Genomic DNA, 20,432 nt, shown 5'->3' on the forward strand with positions numbered 1-20,432 from the left:
AAGTCTGATAGCACAGCTGCTTTATTTGAAAATATTCCATCTATCAAATTTAAGTGAAACTTCACCAAATGGAAAATTAGTATACTTAAGATGCACGGAACACAAACTACCTTCATAGATGTCTCGGGAGGGAACATTTGTTTTAATAGGGATTGGGGCCTCATAGCCTACTCAGTAAAGGCACGGTATTACCAAGCCGGAGGCGGCGGGTTCGATTCCCAGTCCGGTCGAGGGAATCTTTCGGGTTAGAAATTTTCTCGACTTCCCTGGGCATAGAGTATCATTGTGCTTGCCACACAATATACAAATTCATGCATTGGTATTGGCATCGAAAGCTCTCAATTAATAACTATGGAAGTGCATTTAGAACACTAAGTTGAGAGCACGCAATAAGCTAATATGCGCTAAGCAATAAGCTTGAAATGCGAACAAGAAGAAGAAGAAGGATAAGTTCCGATAGATTCAAAACAGTTCCATTAGCTACTGTAAAATTTCAGGAAAGTCCAGAGAACTTCCAAAAATATCAGAAATATTACGGATACTTCACAGAAGTCCAGAAACAATCTGGGACGTTTTACGGTTTTCAAGATATTTCCATGTATCCAAAAAGCTCCAAAGAGTAAGTTTATTAATTTCATGAAAATTGTTGGAAGGTTCTGAAGTTCATGATTTTTTTGGAAACGATAGGGAAGTTACATGAACATGAGGAAAATGTGCGAACATATTAAGGAAATTTCCATGTTTTGAATGAATGGAAGATTCAAGAGCTTCATAAAAATGCAGGAACTTCTCCGAAGATTAGATAACATTTTCCAACATTAGTTCCATTAAGAAAATTGTGAAAACTTTTATAAAGCTCTGAAATCTTGGGAAAAAATCCAGAAGCTTTCAAAGAAGATCAGAAATGTTTAGGTAGATGCCTTATATTCAGGGAAGTTCTGAATACATCGAGGATGATCAGAGAACTTCAGAGCAGTGCCATTAATTTCTGGAAAATTGGAACTATCAAGGAGCTCCGAAGTATTATGGGATTTTCCGAGAATTTAGAGAATGTTTTGAAAATTTCAGGGAATCTTCAGGGAAGTTATATAAATATCAGGATAATTTCCGGATCATTAGTAAATTTAGGGAGCTAAAGTGAATCATTGAAAACATCAGAGAATTCCATAGAAGTTCGGGGGATATTACGGGAACTTCAAGGAAGATCTAGGAACTTAACATCAAAAGAATAGTGGGACCTTTCGCAAAATACTGAGAAATTCAGAAAAGTCTGGAGAAGTTTTAGAAGTTAAGACATCTTTCAAACAATTGGGTTCTGGCATTAAAATTGAAACCCAAACCCAAAATTTATTAAATTTTGGTACACTGGAACTATTTTAAATAAGTACGATTTCATTTGGAAAAATCACCTTATTAGTGCCCCTCGGTGTCACTTTATATGGGAGCAAGCTGTCAGTTTGTTAGTTTAGTGTCAAACAGTGAAGCTATTTTTGTGCTTTCAATCTTGATTTAAAAATCAAAATGAAAGTGTGTGGATTAGAAAAAAATATCGCTGTGCTCAGAAAACGAAACTCTTTCAGATGATGTATAAAAACCGATACATTTTTCAAAATTAAAGAACCCAATTCGATTAACATCAGGAAAATACGTAATGCATCAACGAAATTACGCATGCTTTGTTATGACATTCACATCCCACTGAATGGTTGATAGAATTTAAGACTGTGTGATCCATTTAGTGAATTTTCACTTAAATGTGACATTTGGTCAATTTTCACTTAAACTTTTCGAATGCAAAATTTTCAAATAAACCTGCTATTGTACCAGACTTATTTGTGACAGACCAGGAATCAATTTTGACAAATACCTTCTCATAAATCGAACGATGAACAACGGAGGGATTTTCGAACATTATAATTTATTTTCTAAATGTCAAATTTAAGTGAAAATTTACCAAATGGAACACAGCCTAAATGCATATCTTTTTCAAATTAAATGTTAATTCACTGGGCATTTTAAAACTGTGTTCCGTTTGTTGAATTTTCTTTTAAATTTGACACTTCGAAAATAAATTATAGTGTTTGGAAATACCTTTGTTGTTGATTGTTCGATTTTCGATAAGGTTTTTGTCAAAATCGTTTACTGGTCTGTCCGATATAAGTCTGATAGCACAACCTGCTTTATTTGAAAATATTCCATCTGTCAAATTTCAGTGAAAATTAACCAAATGGAACACATAGCATAGCATAGCATCATAGAGGTAACTCTAAGACTAGTAGGTCCCGAAGAAAATCATTATTATTTTTGGCTCACTCAGTACCAGAACAACGGTCCCAAGCTATTTCACTCACCCCTGCATGTTCTGCATGAATCCACACACCCCTGATGTTATCTGTCAAACTTTCATAGCGAATCAAAACAAACATAGTGTAGTAATAGAATTTCAACTAGAATAGGGTACGTTAATCGTTTACTTGGGACCAATAGGCTACTAAAGTGGTGAGCCAATTTAAAATCGTTAGTTTCGTATTGATTGTTGATAGCATTGCATAGCATATGCGATTGCACAAATCGTGAGGGGCTATATAATGGTCAACCAAAACATTTTGCAGAAAATATCGTGTGTTGCCGTGAAATTAGTTGGAATTAGTTGTTTTTCCCACACCTAAAAATTTGCAAAACAAGCATCGCATTATACACCTGGCCACATCCTTATAATCGCAGAGGAAGGAAAATTAGTCCAACATCTACTAAAGAAGATGCAGGGAACCCATACTATCTTCAAAGATGTCTCGGGAGCTAACATTTGTGTTAATAGGGATTGGAATATATTCGGCAATATAAAGTAAAAATTATGTGAAAACGTAAATACAATTAAATAAATACAAAAGGGAAGATCTCACCAAAATTAGCTGCAATAATCCTGTCTTTCCATGATTTCGAAGCTGTTCCATGCATCATTCTTGCCACTGCTCTACAACACGCGTTTTCTTTTTACACTGAAAATTGAGGCCATTAAGCACTCGTTCGCATGCGTTACTTATAGCGAATTCGTTTATTATTGGGGTTGGAACCAATTCCAACCCAGTGCGAAACCGAACTTTTTGTCAGTGCGAACCTCAACCTGAGCAGAGCTTTGAACGCAAACGAGCAAACTGACGTTTGTCAGAAAACAAGCAGATCCAATCTTGATACCCGATCCATGTTGAAACTGATCAATAAACGAATTCGCTATTAATTGGAAGCTAACTGCAGGATTCGAGGATTCGCACTCAGAGATGCCAGATTTTTTTCTATGCGATTCCGTAGACTTATTCAAATCTACGGATTTTTTTTTTAGTCGAAGGTGATATCTTTTTTTTAGTTCTAAGGTGATATTTTCTGGGGTGGGACGTGCGGTCAAATCAGCCTACTGATCATTCTTGTATGAAATTGGTTCCAAACGTAAACAAGCCCTGTAGGTTTCTTATGGCTTGTTACGTTTGAAACCAGTTATGGGAGGTAGGCGACGATTGTTCGTATTTGACAGCCGCCTCCCCCCCTTGTATATTTTAGTTGAGACTTGTTCAGAAATTTAACTATTTTTTCAAAAATCTTGGTGGCCCTGAAAAGGGCTGATGGTAGTACAGGCATGAATACCATGATACTGTTGCACCTGTAGTTTTTGGCATACTTTCACAGATTGATTCCCGGGGATCCTTGTTCAGCCATAGCAAGATGTGCGCGTGAGGACTTCCACGGTGCTGAAATTCAATCGTGCCAATCAGCTTGTTGAAGTACACACAGCACGTGACTGGATCATGATTGACCAAAGTTGCTCTTTGTAGTGCAGTCAATTCCTGGATAGGATCTGTTAAGTAATTTCCATTGTGTCCTTCTGACAATCGATGTAGGAGATTCAACAAATGGGGCCACTTCACCTCATTTGAACTGAGTGTGAGGAATATCGAAGGCTTTCCCAATTGTCGCATCATGGTGAACAAATTTCTCTTCCTTTGTTGCCAATACTGTACTGAATTCGGTATTGATTTGAGGAAGGATAAATTTCGCTCAATACACCGCTCCATGAATCAGGCGGTCCTTAAGGTTGACAAGTGTAATGTTTGCGATCCCCGTGCACTTGAAAGTGCATTGCAAGCCTTCGGAAACTCTACCGCGCGAAGAACTTTCATTGTCATATACAACAAAAAATGTTGTGGTTTGGCCACACGCCTGTCTTGACGACGAGTTTCACTGGATGCCATCATAAAATATTGAGCTTGAATTTATAAAGAGACGAAATCTTATCCATTTGACAGGTCTTCTGCTCGATTGAAATGACTTTTCCTATGACTTTGACAGATAATCGATTGTTCCAATTTTGACATGTCTCTCTATAATTTAGACTCTTTAAATTATGTCCCCGAACCCCTGGCTTGAATTTCCGTAGATGGCCAAAACATATGGCAGGAAAATCTATCTCTTCGCCGTGCTCGTTGTATATTAATGACAGAGGAACCCGGTTTTGCGCAGGAGCGATCTCCAGGCATTTGTTCTCATTCCAAATGAGCGTTTCCTGTTACCCAAGCAGCAATTCTGTCTCATTATCCACGAAAATGGTCTCCAGCTCAATTTGAGGATCCACTGCAGGGGTTTCAAGACCATGGCGATCTGATCAATTCTGATCCCGTAGCAGTGGTACAGTAGTGTCGTAATCTAATAAGAAAGCCACGATTTAACCGTAGTTTCCTTTATGTAGTCGGACAAGTACGACGACTTATGGATTACGTGCTTTTTGGTGAGCACGTTGAAGGCCTGATCATCATCGAGCAAACGGGGAAGAGAGCGTCGTCTCTCTTACACAACGCAAACGGTAGAACAACATTCGAGCAAAAAGAAAATTATCAAATAACTATCATATGACATATGTGATTTTGTTCTAATTCCTCAATTTGGTGTAAATTGAACCATTTTTGATCAGAAATGTTATTACTAAGAGATCGTTGCTTGGCTATTTTCAGAATTCACACAAGCACAACATCAGCAGCTCTTATTATGAGAAAAACTAAAATACATACATTCGTGACAGCCTTCGGCAACATTGTCGTATGACAGAGCCTGTCGAATGACATTTTAGTTTGGTACTGTAATTTGGAAGCTTGTTTTGCAAGTGTCGGAAGCAAAGGCAGTCGGTTATCATAGAAAATGTGTCGACAACGGTGACCGCTTACAATACTGGTCTCGACACGACTTTTTTCGGCGGAGTGAAGAGATTGTACGAAGCCCGCCATGGTTCACGTACAGTCTGACGTTTGCTTACGTGATATTTCATATGAGGGAAGAGCTACAGAGTCGCTATCAACGCCAATTCTAACAAAAAATTAATAAGGCTCTGAACCATTTGGCGAATTATTTTAACTTTTGGTTAAAATTTGACAGATGGAAAGTTATCGATTAACCCTGCTATCCGAGCGTGGTTACTTCTGACAGACAAGAAGTTAAATTTTGACAACTGTGGCTCGAAAACCGGTCGATCGACAGCACGGGGATTTTCGAACATAGAAAATAACTTTCGAAATGTCACTTTTAACCACGAGTTAAATTTGACTCGGCAAATGGTTCACAGCCTAAGTGAGCAAGAAAACGGTTGACAAGTTGCAGAGGTGTATTTTACGCTTCTTTCCCTTCAGAATCAGATTATACTCTAGATTGTAAAATTCGATTCTGAAGGGAGACGTACACTGAAGAAAAAATCCCTAGAAACTGTACCGCATTCCGTAGATTTTGCCTACAGATCCGTATTTCCGCAAAAAATTGTAAAATCCGTAGATCTACGGAGATTTTCGTATTTCCTCCGATTTCCAATACCATCATAGAACGATTAGAAAACCCAGCACCTCCGACGCAGGCAGCGGTTCTGCTCACAAACACAGACAAACAAAAGAGAAAATATACACGACCACCAGTGATGCCACATATACAGATTTACTTGTAAACATACAGATTTTTTTCATTGAATTATCTTTGAATGGACTTGGAATCTTTTTAATGGGCTTCTGATGTTCATGTTTTCTGATTTCTTGTTGGAAGGGTTAGTTAACCTTTATTTTTGATTAATCAACAAGATAAGATATTTAACTTTAACAATATTTTTTTGTCAAATCGGTAATTGAGCAAACCCAGGAAATGTTCAGTCGGAAGCAGATTTGTCTCTCATTACTACTGGAACTTAATGCTTTGTATTTTCAGACTTGTAGAAAATATACAAATCACTTTAAAAGATCATGATTGTATACCTATATCACAGACAAACAGACATAACACATTGAATATTTCTCACTGTAAAACATCGTCGCTAAAACATTACCGCCATCTGTTGAGTACACTGTGGTGGGCACTACGCTGAACAGATGGTGGTAGTGTGTTAACGTCAAACGCAAGGGAATTGACTATGCGCGCCACAGGTGGCGGTACTACCAACTAGGATACTTTTAAATTGTCCGTTAAATGCTTGTTCGATGAACAACTTTCGAGTGTTATGTCTGTTTGTCTGTGTCTATATCCTATAGGATTTCTACACGGAACCCAAAAATTACCCAAAATTAAGCTCGAAATTAAGTTATTTTCACTCATCTCCCATGTTCCGTTCAATAAGCTAATTTTCAGTAAACCGCTTATAGTAGTTTACATTTGACTACGGCAAAAATAATTACTTACTCGTGAGTATTTTCTACCCAAAATTAAGTTCAATTTACTTAAATTTGAGAATATCTCATATACTCACTAGTAGCTTATTGCGAGATTATCTAATTTTCAGCGTGAATCTGTCATATTTTTTATTTATTTATTTACCGTACACCATTTGTTTGCATCTGTGGCATCTACTACCATCTACTTGCGCATGCTCGAATCTTCTCGTGATCGAGCTATCACCGAACAAACAACCATAGCAGACGAAGCAGGAGTGAGACTGTGGTCAAGTGATAATTGTTCAACGTCGTAACACCAGAATTATAGATTTGTGAGTTTTAAGAGGTCCGTTCGGAGATAGAGATGGTGCCGCCAAATGATGGTCATTTAGGAAGCTCTAGTATTGCAGATTTTAAGAAACTATACTTTTAAGAGCAAACGAATTCAGCGCTACGAAATTGCTTTGTGAAAGCTAGTGCCCACTGCGAAGCAAAACGTAATTCCTTACCAATGAAAACCAATGCCAGTTTAGGGGGTTCTACAATGAGAAACGCAATGGTCGTAAATCTCCGGCATCTTTCTAGTCAAAGTCAGTCAGCGGGGGTTATTCCGAGAGTCCAAGTGACTATTTTCACTAATGCAGGGAGAAAAATCACGTCATGGTGACGTGACTCTTCATTTGATTTGCACAGAGAGTCACGTGACCTCGACGTGATTTTTCTCACTTCACAAGTGACAAAAGTCACTTCGACTCTCGAAATAACCCCCAGCAACTGGTAGGTTGCGGTATTGTGAAAACTACCTCGTTCATGGTTAGACCGGGCTTGTTTACTGTAACATGAATTTCTTCGGTTATTCCTGTAGCGGCACGTACTCTCGGTCGGCAGGTTTACTTCAAAGATTTACAAGAGTATTATGCGTTCATTCATGAATTTACCCAGAAATGTCTCGTAAAATGCTCTATTCATGGAAAAGCGCAAGTATTAATCCACAATTCTTCCCATCCACTTAGGTCTATTACTGTACTGGATCACCAGCCTTCTAGTTTTTGAAGGTTTCCTATCGATAACATATATGTTATATAAACAAACCAGCCTGATTGACAACACCTGTATCTGTATATGGTACATCCCACCCCGCAAAGCCATTCTGCAAAACAAGCTGTAATAAGCGTTAAAAACTAAATACTTAGGATTCGCTTGCATTATGTATGCCTACCTAAATTTAATTTAAATTGAATGAATTGAATAATTAGGTATGAACGTTTTAAAAGTTTTGTTTTCTCAGGGTTTCTATTGAAATTAAAGTTCTAGATCATATTTCTATAAGAACATGGGACTGAAATCTCCCGAAAGTTTAAACCATTTCATTTTTTAAACATATAGGGGAAATGGCTTTAAGAGTTTCAACCCTATAAATTTGCTATTTATCAATTTTATCAAGATGAACGCGTCATTGGGACGGTACAAATGGATATTTTTAAACGCTATTGAACATTTAGACGACTGCTGAATTTATGTATGGACCCAAATTAGGGGCATTTAGGCCGACATTACATCCATTTCCCCTACTATACAAAAGTTTGTATGCTGCTCATAAAATTGATTATTTCCGAGTATTGGTTCGTTATGAACTATGCCAATTTTATTACGGTAAATATAATCCTCTCACTTTCCGAGAAACATACTGTTTTAGACAACGGCACCTCAGAGCTGCAAGCTCACTGATTTCAAGCATATGTAGACTCGTGTCTACTTAGCAGCAAATTAATTGACACACACACCTACTTTTCATGAAAAATCATTCCGTACCTATCGCCATCCACTTCTATCTACTGCAGCATCGAAAAAGTAGATGCCAGCAAACAGTAAGAAACGGTACACTGAATCAAATCGACATGTACCGTTTATTGGATCCATCTTATAACATAGCAATGTCAGCAGATTTATTCATTCTATGTGATGATTCATAGATTCCATTGGATTATCACTTAAAAACTATGACTGCGATATGGAATGATTTCTATCGTAATTTCACATACTTAGTACTTGATAATACTTTGCTTCGAACGTGGTTAGCGATAGGTAAGAAGTATATGAATATTGTCTGATATATTTCATGGTGAAAAACTGTTGATATGTCATGGGTGGGAACAGACATCTAGAAACTAATGGAAAATCATATAAGTTTGCACTATGAGAAAATTCAGTAAAATATACCTGTTTTCATGATGAATATTGCTCACTAAAATATATATCTTATAAGATAATGATGTATATTTTATTGGAGTTGCTTTTAATGATTTTTGACGTTTGTTGTAAACAGACATGTAGAAACTATTGGACTGTCATTTAACTATGCAGTATAGGAAAACATGAATATCTCGTTGGAATAGCTTCCATTGATTTTTGAGGTTTAAAGATTGTAAACAGATCTATCCCAATCATTTAATAGTCATATAGATTTGCCTTTTAAGAAATCCAACAGCAAACGTTTGTTTTTGCATGTTTTTCTGGGCTGAATATCGCTCCCAATAAAATACATCTTACATGATTGTTCTTTATAAATTATTGAAACAATTTTCAACGATGTTATCGTACACTCATTAAAATGATTAGTTGAACTAAATACTACTAACAACAATGATACTGTATTGAATAATTTTTGTTTGTTATTGTTTCATAAGATAAGGGGTTCCGGAAAAGAATGTATTGAGATTGAAAAAAAAAATGATTCTACTGCAATATTTACTTTGCTATGATTCTAATTGTAAGCCTTCTGCACGGCTAATTCAGATACCAGCCCTAGTACTCGAACTTCATAAACCAGTTACATCAACTTATATAATTTAGTCGTTGATTTATTGCACACAGGTGCATTAAGAAAGATTTGAACAAACCACACCACCGAAACGGAACATAAATTTGTCAGTGCTATTTGTCTTCACTCTAGCAAAACGAGCATAACGTTGCACTGCATTCCATGTCGGGAGAGCTGTTCTTACTTCATGCTATTTGAACGAGCTCAATCTTGAAGTCAGCCGTGGCCCAGTGGAATCGAGCGCAGACACCGAAAGCATCACACCTCAACAGTCCTTGATCGAATCCCAAATCAGCTACAATAAAAAAAGGCACAACTGTGAAAGCTCCCACTGCCTGATGTTTATTTTTCGATTTATTTTTAGAAATCGATTTAATATATGTGTCAAAAGAAGAAGTAAATTTCATGTGATTTTCACACAAACTTTACTTCGATTGATTTATGACACATATATTATATTGTGGTGAAAAGTATAGCTTATGCTTATGGGCTTCAAATCCATTTCAGTTAATTATTATAATTTGATCGATTTTCATTTATCATACGACGATCATATAAAAGTTACCAAATTATCAGCATTGTAAATGTATCACATATTCATATAGAATTTACCTGACACATTTTCAATCATATCATTTTTAATGGATTATCTTATAGCGCAAATTTATAAGATTTCCACATAACAGGAATATGTCATATTGGTTCAGTGTAGGAAACGGAATCCTGCAAATCTACACTGAACAAGAAAATCATATGTAAATAGAGTTGAAGCTAAACGACATTTTCGATGTGTCGCCCCCCTCGGCTTATTGAACGATAGTCATGAGAAAGTCGAATCTCTCGTTCCGTTTTTGACAACAACAAAAAGTGAGAGTAGGATGCAAAACTCAAAATCACCAAAAATTAAGTAAAAAGAACTTAAATTTAGGGTAATTTTTGTCTCTGTGTAGATAAAAAAAAATCTTAGTTCAAAAAATTCACAAAATGGAACACAGCCTAAAAGAGAAACGCCCCTACACAGTTCGAAAAAGAAGTGTAAATTTCTGTTCAACATGATGCATATCATGTAAGTTTACACTATAAATCGTGTAAAGTTGAGAATGAATATTTATATCACAATTAAAATTCAGATTTTTTAACTGTGAATGATATTTTTTATAAAAAGAAGACCCATTTAATTATAAACAACTTCTACAAAGATTGTTATCCCATATTTTCATATTCCTACATTTCCATAGTGTGAGCTGTTATTGAATATTTATGGAATCGGTCCACTGGTTCTGGAGATACGGCCGGAACATGATCCGGTGAAAACGGGTCATGAGTCTAGAAACGGCCTGAATCGTGTTAAACCTGTCATGTAACATCTCAAATCACATGAGAACTCAAAAAAGAGATCAATGGTTATCATGTCTAGCGTCGTTATATCAACTGCACAGGACGAAATTGGGCACATCCGAACATATTCCGGGTATTCCAGGAGAAGTGACCAGTTTCTGGCTTGGACCAAAACCCATCATACGACACCTCAAATCACATGAGTATTGAAAAACTGATTATATCAAGACGCCAGTATTTCATTATACCAACCAGTGGAAACTAACGATTTTATATTGGCTCACTACTTGACTAGCCTATTGGTCCCAAGCAAACGACAAACATACCCCATTCTAGTCGAGCTTCTAGTACTACACTATGTTTGTTTTGATTCGCTAATTTTATCTTTCAAACTTTCATAGCAAATCAAAACAAACATAGTGTGGGTACTAGAATTTTGACTAGAATGGGGTACGTTTATCGTTTGCTTGGAAATAGGCTAGTCAAGTAGTTAGCCAATTTAAAATCGTTAGTTTCCACCGGTTGGTATTATCAACAATCAATACGAAACTAACGATTTTAAATTTGCTCACTACTTGACTAGCCTATTGGTCCCAAGCAAACGATTAACGTACCCCATTCTAGTCGAAATTCTTGTACTACACAATATTTGTTATGATTCGCTACGAAAGCTTGACAGATAAAAAGAGGGTTTAGTGGATTTTCCTATGTTTCGAGGGGTGAATCGATTAGCTTGGGACCGAAGAGAGTACCAGAGCTGAGCCAAAAAGTTGAGCACGTTTCTTCGGGACCTTCTAGTCTTAAGTTACCTCTATGGTATTATAGTGGGAAGCTTCAGAGTCAAAATATGGGTCAAATTGAGTGATATTTATCGACTGTTGACTTTTCGGTTGCTGATCCGGTCAAAATGGCAGAAGCTAATTTTACGACTGAAAGTTTAAAAAGAGTGAAATACTTACGAGTGCTGCATTCCGTCCCCGAACGCATACTGGTTCTACGCCCCAGTTGCTTGCCGTTGACAAGCGGCTTCGAAAGTAAGGAGGAACCTCCATTGGACGTCACATCGTTCTTTGTGATCGCGTCAAGGCGATGCAAGTTGCAGTGCTGAACCTAATACTTGGTCACTTACACTTGGAGCAATCAACTACATCCGACCAGAGAATTTATCCCCGTAAGGTGATGATCTATGATCGGAACTGCTACACCAAACGTGACAGAAATGCTTGCAAAGGATTCACTTGGACTGATTTGGTGAGATTGTTCCTTGTTCTATTTTTATCTATTTAAACTCACGAATCCGTAGCATTTGGAATCATCTGATTCGGATGCGACTCTTCCTTTTTATTTGTTTACATTAAATTGAGGAACTCGGTTAGCTTGGTGGCTGCCGCTTTTGCTTACTGAGTAGAAGGCCGTGGGTTTACTCCCAGGCTTCTCCAAAATAAAACAACAATTACCATGGTCGCCTCGCCTACTTTAGCATATCCTAGCCCATCTCATACCAAACTATCATACTCCGTAGCATCTATGCGGGCGTCGGTGAGTCGCTGGCCTCCCGTTAAGTAGATGTTACATCACTAATATCCTTACTTTCCCCGTAGAACATAGATACATGACAGTTTCCAGTAGGCAATCTACGAATTACTCCTTTACAAACGCAACGCAATGTATGGTGGTAAGCTCCGACCGGTATTATCCTCAGATTAAATCCCGATCAAGAATGTCCGGCTGGTTGAATGTCATCATGTCAACATCAAATAAAATTTACCCTTGATTTCGCATTACAAAATCCTATAGTAGGGGAAATGTCGGCTTCGACAATAACTTAACCTATTATCGTCAGGGGGGTCTTAGACAAAGTCTTAGAGCACTCAAATTTGGCCAATAGATGCTCTGAAACACAATGTATCCACATTCCAAAATTGAGCTCTCAAGTACGTTGTTTACCCCCCTGTCGAAATAGAATAATGTATTGCCGAGGTCGTCATTTACCCTATTTCAGGATTTTTGATTCCAATTGACGGGACCAGATAATGAGCCTAGACAACCATTCAAATTTTCTATGTTTCTATGCAGAGTTCACCCTAAATTTCCAAAATCGTCCAGAGGCAAGTATTCTTTCACTAGAGCTATTAAAAATTCGACTATGTAACATTCTACTGAATATTTGGAAGCTTTCAGGAAAAATATGCCAAGAGAAATCAATCAGTTTTAACTTGCCCACTGACTCGTCAAAAATTGAAAATCCAAAAGTTGAACTAACAATCGTACCACCACCATGTGACTTGACCAATCAAACCATAAGAAAGGGGAACTAATATCCAAAATAAAAACATCAGAAATTCGATGAAAATGTTATTTCAATAACTAGTGTAAAATGTGTTTTCGTTTTGGTGCTCAATGAGTTAAAGAGTAGGGGCAAATCTAAAAATTCATGAGGTTAATCGATCTGTAAATTTCAGACATTGCTTGCTTCTGCGCAGCATGCAACCGTTCCTAGTTACAGCAACGTATATTTACGTAATCCTTCATATTTTGACTTGTGAAACTGCGAAGTGTTTACAAGGGAAAGAGCTCTACATAGTTTGACCGTAAAGCATTCTTTTAAACTGAATAATGTTCTGCAAGACTACGATAGAAAATTGTTTTGAAATTTTAAATTTTGTTGTTACGACGTATGTTTCCAAAATCGGAAATTTACTGTGTTAGATCGGAACGTATCCATAAATAGTTTCTAGGTAACACCACAATTGTATTAAATTTGCTGAATTCCCCCGCTGCTTCTAACCACTTGAAAAAAAAAAAATAAAAACTGCCGATTCCACAAATCAATACACAAACAATCCATCACTCGCCTTGTTCGAAACAAAATGCTGTAACCGACAAATCATTACCACATTGTATTTATGCATTTTATTATCCCCACGAACATACCACAACAAAAACCTATTCCCCCCATTTTAAATCCATTCGAAAGCGCTGTATAGTCAACAAACAAAAATGAAACGAAAGCGAGAATGCGATGTGATTGCATTCCAAAACCGCACAATCTCCGGCGAAGGCAGTACCCCTTCCCCTCCCCCTCTTACTACAATAGTTAGCTAGGTACTACACAAGCATATTACTGGTTTTCCGGCTGCACTCTGACTGTCACAACTTTTTGGGGTCTCTCTCTCTCTCTCGGCTTCTCACATGGTGGAGCTTATATTTTCATTCTGTTGCTGCATCTCTACCTACCTATCCGTTCGTTTTATAATTGAAATCCATTCGTTCAGAACGTAGGATACCGGCTTGGAGGAAACTCCGAAACAGAATACCACGTATAGGTATGGGCAAACAAAGAAACATAGAATAGAGTACTAAACTGAAACCGCACCGCCGCCCGATTGTGGTCACAGCAGAGTATAAAAAAAGCAACACATCAGCACCTGCTGGCCGCACAAGTTCACTTCGGTTTTCATGATTAGATATTATTGGCTTAATGCTGTTTGCAGAACCAGTTAGAACTTTCTACTGTGTCAATTGGATTGTTTTTTTTTTGCTTTGATTTGGCTAACACATTTCCAACTAGGACTGTGCAGCTACCTTCAACTTAGTGTTTTTTTGGGCGATTCCACTGTTGATGATTGAAAGCCCCCAAGCATGTAGAGTAAGTGAGGACAAAAGTTCGTTTAGAGGACTACAGAGCCAGGACAAAAAAAGAACTCAATCTGTTGAAACTGGTTTGAAAGGTCCTTTAAAGCCAGATTTGCACCAAAAATTGCTCACAAATTGGTGATGGGCGAGTAAATTTAATAGTGAAGAGATTATTTTATTTCAGAACTTGAACACTGAATTTATTTTATAGCAGCGCAGCCCTAGTGGTCGGTTATAGAATCCTTTGACAGCAGTTTGTTTTGAAAGAGCTCCTGAAAGTTTCTTTAGGAATCATGCTGATTTAAAAAAAAGTTATGTCAGCTGGAAGGTTCTAAGTAACATTGACAGATTCTCACGGCCACGTAAAGACATTACCAGGTATTTTCAGCACACACATCGATAAAAAAAAAGCTTTTATCTAGCATCTAATACGACAAACACAACAAGAAACGGCAGCCCTAAGTGTGCACCTTTAGAATTGATAAAACGATCCATAAAATTTTGAAAAACGTTCCATTAAAAACATCCAAATGATCCATAAAACATCGGAGAAAATCCCTAAAAAAGTGTGGATGATCCATAAAAAATATCAATATTATCCATATTTTATGTGAAATTTAGCAACACAATTGTAAAAATGTACCACTAAATTTCTAAATAATGAGCATTGGAATTGTACGAATTAACCATAAACATATTGCAATTGATCCATAAAACATTCAGCAATGAACCTTAAACTAAAGAAAGTGATCCATAAAAAATCAAGTTTACACACTTAAAAATATAGGTATGATCCACAAATTAGACGTATACTATTCATGTTTAGGACACTATTTTTTAAAATTTTGATCCATAAACCTTGAAAAATTGCTCCACTGCTTATCTACTTAGATTTACTGTCCTGCCCGTGTATTTAAGGTAGATGTGCGAAGCGACGGGCAAGCGTCTAGAATTAGCTTCCAAAAGAAGATTCTATAATAATATTCTTAAGAAGCTTCCTATGGAAGCTTCATTTAGAAACTTTTTAAGAAGCAGCTTATTCTAAACGCTCGCCCATCGTTCTGCTCTTCTGACAAAAAAAAACACGGGCAGAACAGTAAACCTGAGTAGCTACACAGTAATGAAGCAATTTTCCATGGTTTATTGATCAAATTAAAAAACATATGTATATAGACCGACATAATACTACGATGCAGGAAAAAAATAATAGTGATGTAAACATTCATTCACGTAAACTTCTATTTCATTTCACGCAACCGAGCAACTTATAAACAATGTTGTTATAGATTTTATTATAAGCATTAAGATTGGTTTTGATTTTATATTAGTTTAATAAAACCTATTTCAGCTTCAAGCTGTCCAAAACGAGACTGCTCTGAGGAAGTTGCTTTCATTAATACGAACATGGCTATATTTTTAAGTGCGCAAACATGATTTTCTATGGATCACTTTCTTTAGTTTAAGGTTCACTGCTGAATGTATTATGGATCAATTGCAATATGTTTATGGGTAATTCGTACAATTTCAATGCTCATTCCTTAAAAATTTAGCGGTACATTTTTACAATTGTGTTGCTAAATTTTACATTAAATATGGATCATATTGATATTTTTTATGGATCATTCACACTTTTTTAAGGATTTTCTCCGAAGTTTTATGGATCATTTGGATGTTTTTTATGGAACGTTTTCGAATATTTTATGGATCATTTATTGGTTTTTATATTCAAAAGTATGTTTGCCACAAGAAACGGTTATGAGCTCAAGTTATTAACGAAAGAGAAAGTCGACGAAGAGAATTGGTAATTTAACTTAAGCTTCAAAAATCGTAAAAACGTTAAAATGGTCGAAAACATAAAAGTTTAAGTTTGTTTCCTTTTGACAAACTCGCCCGGAAGCTGATGATCAGGCAGCTCAAGTAACACTTATGGATTTATGAGCATTCTGAAGACCATGTTTTAGACTTGTAGAATGCTATAAAACCTCGATAAAACTTGCAATGTTACTTGGGAATACATCTGCTGTTGTGGTCGCAAAAACTGAGTTTTTCACGCCACAAAGAAGACGATGGACTGTACCCCAGGCCTACCATGGTGGCTACTCATTGTTAATACATGAATAACAAACTCCGAAAACCATTTATTTTGTTTATTTTATCAAAGCTAACTGCACCGAAATAACGATCATAGCATGACCCACTTAGTAATGGTATAACCACCGACGAACCGACGTGACAGCTCATACAAGCTACATTCAAATTCTAAACACTACTGCCAGCTACTCATCTGATCGCGTCATATAATGAGCAAGGACACAAACACACGTAGAATTTATATTGCCTTGGTTTTTGTCTCACCTCGTTTGAAAGTCCTGATCGCCCGTTTGGCAGATGGAATCGCTCGTTTGACAAATCGAATTGTGGACAAACGAAATGCTCCTGTGGCATGTTAGTTCGACGGTGGTATAACTATCACAACCCGGGGGCAACTTGACAACTCCTGTATATTTCCAGTGTACCCCGACAATTTAGTGCTGCTGGTTCTGTCAAACTCACAAGTTTCAGAAGGGTTATCTGAATAGGGCGAATGTGGAAATGATGTACAATAAATAAAATCCAAGCTTAAAATTCATCAAAATTAACATTAGTGCCATAGGAAGTCCAGTGATGGCAGCGAGAAATGTCGTTTTGATTTTCAGTCGTATACAATTCATAATCAGTTATGAAACTTTATGTTTTTGAGCATAACAGAACCAAAAGTTTTAACATATGATTTGTAAAACGAAAATATGTGATTGTCATCGAATTAATCGAAAAAAAAAATGAGAATGAGCGAGGATATCGTCGATAATGAAAAAAAAAAAGAATGGTTTTGAAGCGAGTAAGAGCGTACTCATTACAGTATCCCCCCGCTAATCCGACATATTTGATAATCTGACTGTCAAGTGCATACACATCAATGTTACCAATGTAAAAAAAGCTCCATAAGAGACTGTGATGTCGGATTAAGGACAACCAGAGTGGGGAAATTCCATAGAGGTAACTCTAAGACTAGTAGCAAAGAGGTAACTCTAAGACTAGTAAGTCCCGAAGAAACGTGCTCAACTATTTGGCTCAGCTCTGGTACTCTCTTCGGTCCCAAGCTAATCGATTTACCCCTCAAAACATAGGAAAATTCACGAACCCCCCATTTTATCGGTCAAACTTTCATAGCAAATCATAACAAACATTGTGTAGTACTAGAATTTCGACTAGAATGGGATACGTTAATCGATTTGCTTGGGACCAATAGGCTAGTCAAGTAGTGAGCCAATTTAAAATCGTTAGTTTCCACCGGTTGGAAATACTGTATACGCAGCTAGTACTGCAAAATGTACAATTTTAGGTACTAGCTTAAAAGAGTACAGTCAACAATCAATACGAAACTAACGATTTTAAATTGGCTCACCACTTTAGTAGCCTATTGGTCCCAAGCAAGCGATTAACGTACCCTATTCTAGTTGAAATTCTATTACTACACTATGTTTGTTTTGATTCGCTATGAAAGTTTGACAGATAACATCAGGGGTGTGTGGATTCATGCAGAACATGCAGGGGTGAGTGAAATAGCTTGGGACTGCTTGGGACCGTTGTTCTGGTACTGAGTGAGCCAAAAATAATAATGATTTTCTTCGGGACCCAGTGGTCTTAGAGTTACTTCTATGGTACAGTGGTGACCTTTGTGCGTCTTTTAAAGCTCTTAAATGCTAAATATATAATATATCATTATTATTATTATTATTTAGCTTTATTTAGGAGGCTTTCAGCCTTAGGCTGGTTCGCCTCCAATATAATATATCACGCAATTTGACTAATTTTCAATTTCAGCAGTTTACTTTACTTACCCCGTAAGAGAAACACGGGAAAGTATTTTTTTTATTTTACGGGCCCAGAAGAAGCCTTCATTTGACAACAATGCTCAAAGCAATAATCTGAAGGATAATCAAATTCAAGAGCAAACAATAACTGAATAAACCAAAGTATTTTTATTACCATTCGATGATATAAGAAGATGAAACTCGGATCAATTTGTATGGATTTATTTCATTCGATGAAATCCATGAAAATCATAAATAAGCTCCTTTCATATAGCATTCTTGTCAGTTGTTTGACATCCACACTTGGTGAAACAAAAAGTTGGTTTTCCATAGAGAAATACCATTGCAGCGGTGAAGGACAATCCCTTTGTTTACGTCGTGTGGCGACATCTACTATTTGCAAGTGGGTACGTGAAACTAAGGTTATCTGTCACTTTGCCGGGGACTTGAACTATCATTACTAAGTGGGCCATGCTATGAGAAAAATAAAATGCGAATCGAAATATTCGTTGCGGTGCGGTTTCGAAGGAATTCTCGAACTTTTCCCTTAATACGACCCATCAAGCGGTGCATAACGGTCTCGTCCACTGTTTTGGCGATTTTATCCCACCAATTTTTCATGTGAGCAGCCGTTTTGATGACTGTATATTTTAGCTTCAGATTCTTCTTCATAATTGCCCAGTAATTTTCAATGAGCCTGAACTGGGGACAATTGGACGGATTGAGGGTTTTCGGAACAAACTGGACTCCGTTGTCATTGCAGTATTGTTGTACTTCCCGGATGAAGTGACAAATCGTAAGATCCGGCCAAAATGTCACCGGACCATCATCCAGAATTCGCTTCTGGAGACATTCGGTTTTGGAAACCTTCGAGTTCATCATTTTCTCAGTTTCGAAAACCTTTGTCTTCTGGCCGCCGCTGCAAATTCCCTGCCAGATTATATATTTGCGTGCGAATTTATCCCCAAAACCAAATTTGAATCTGCCAGGGACATCTCCTTGAGCCTTCGTCTTGCAAAATGTTGTTCCTGGAAGTCGTCCGAAGTCGGCCTTTACATCGGTTTCATCATCCATAAGTATGCACCCACCGGACTTGGTCAGCAGGATGTCATACAGCTTTCGAGCACGGGTTCTAGCTACAATATTCGGCTTGTGTGATCAATTCGGTTGCCTACTGGCGCGGTATGCCTGGATGCTTTCGCGGTAGTGAATTCGCAGCATCATACTTTTATCATACTTAAATCGCGATCGGACATACCATGGAGCTGACGATGGGCAGTTCTACCATAGAGGTAACTCTAAGACCAGAACGAACCCGAAGAAACGTGCTCAACTTTTTGGCTCAGCTCTGATACTATCTTCGGTCCCAAGCTAATCGATTCACCCCTCGAAACATAGGAAAATCCACTAACCCCTCATTTTATCTGTCGAAATTGCATAGCGAATCAAAACAAACATTGTGTAGTACTAGAATTTCGACTAGAATGGGGTACGTTAATCATTTGCTGGGACCAATAGGCTAGTCAAGTAGTGAGCCAATTTAAAATCGTTAGTTTCGTATTGATTGTTGGTACTACCAACAATCAATAGGAAACTAACGATTTTAAATTGACTCACCACTTTAGTAGCCTATTAGTCCCAAGCAAACGATTAACGTACCCTATTCTAGTTGAAATTCTATTACTACACTATGTTTGTTTTGATACGCTATGAAAGTTTGACAGATAACATCAGGGTTGTGTGGATTCATGCAGAACATGCAGGGGTGAGTGAAATAGCTTGGGACTGCTTGGGACCGTTGTTCTGGTACTGAGTGAGCCAAAAATAATAATGATTTTCTTCGGGACCCAGTGGTCTTAGAGTTACCTCTATGGTACTACCATAGAGGTAACTCTAAGACTAGCAGGTCCCGAAGAAACGTGCTCAACTTTTTGGTTAAGCTCTGGTACTATCTTCGGTCCCAAGCTGATCGATGCACCCCTCAAAACATAGGAAAATACATGAACCCCTCAATTCATCTGTCAAACTTTAAAAGCGAATAAAAAAAAAACATAGTGCAGTACTAGAATTTCGTCTAGAATGGAGTTCGTTAATCTATTTGCTTGGAACCAATAG

The 20,432-nt window shown here is 37.4% G+C and overlaps 1 protein-coding gene across 1 annotated transcript in view; it reads right to left on the minus strand.

The window, feature by feature from the left end:
* LOC135704806 (chaoptin-like) overlaps nt 1-20,432 on the minus strand; it is a 267,836-nt gene that overhangs the window by 205,253 nt on the left and 42,151 nt on the right. The gene's annotated exons all lie outside the window — the stretch shown is intronic.

Source organism: Ochlerotatus camptorhynchus, unplaced genomic scaffold (assembly GCF_037179485.1).
Source record: "Ochlerotatus camptorhynchus isolate MF236.1 unplaced genomic scaffold, CSIRO-AGI_Acam_v1.1 ptg000248l, whole genome shotgun sequence".
Lineage (NCBI taxonomy): Eukaryota > Metazoa > Arthropoda > Insecta > Diptera > Culicidae > Ochlerotatus > Ochlerotatus camptorhynchus.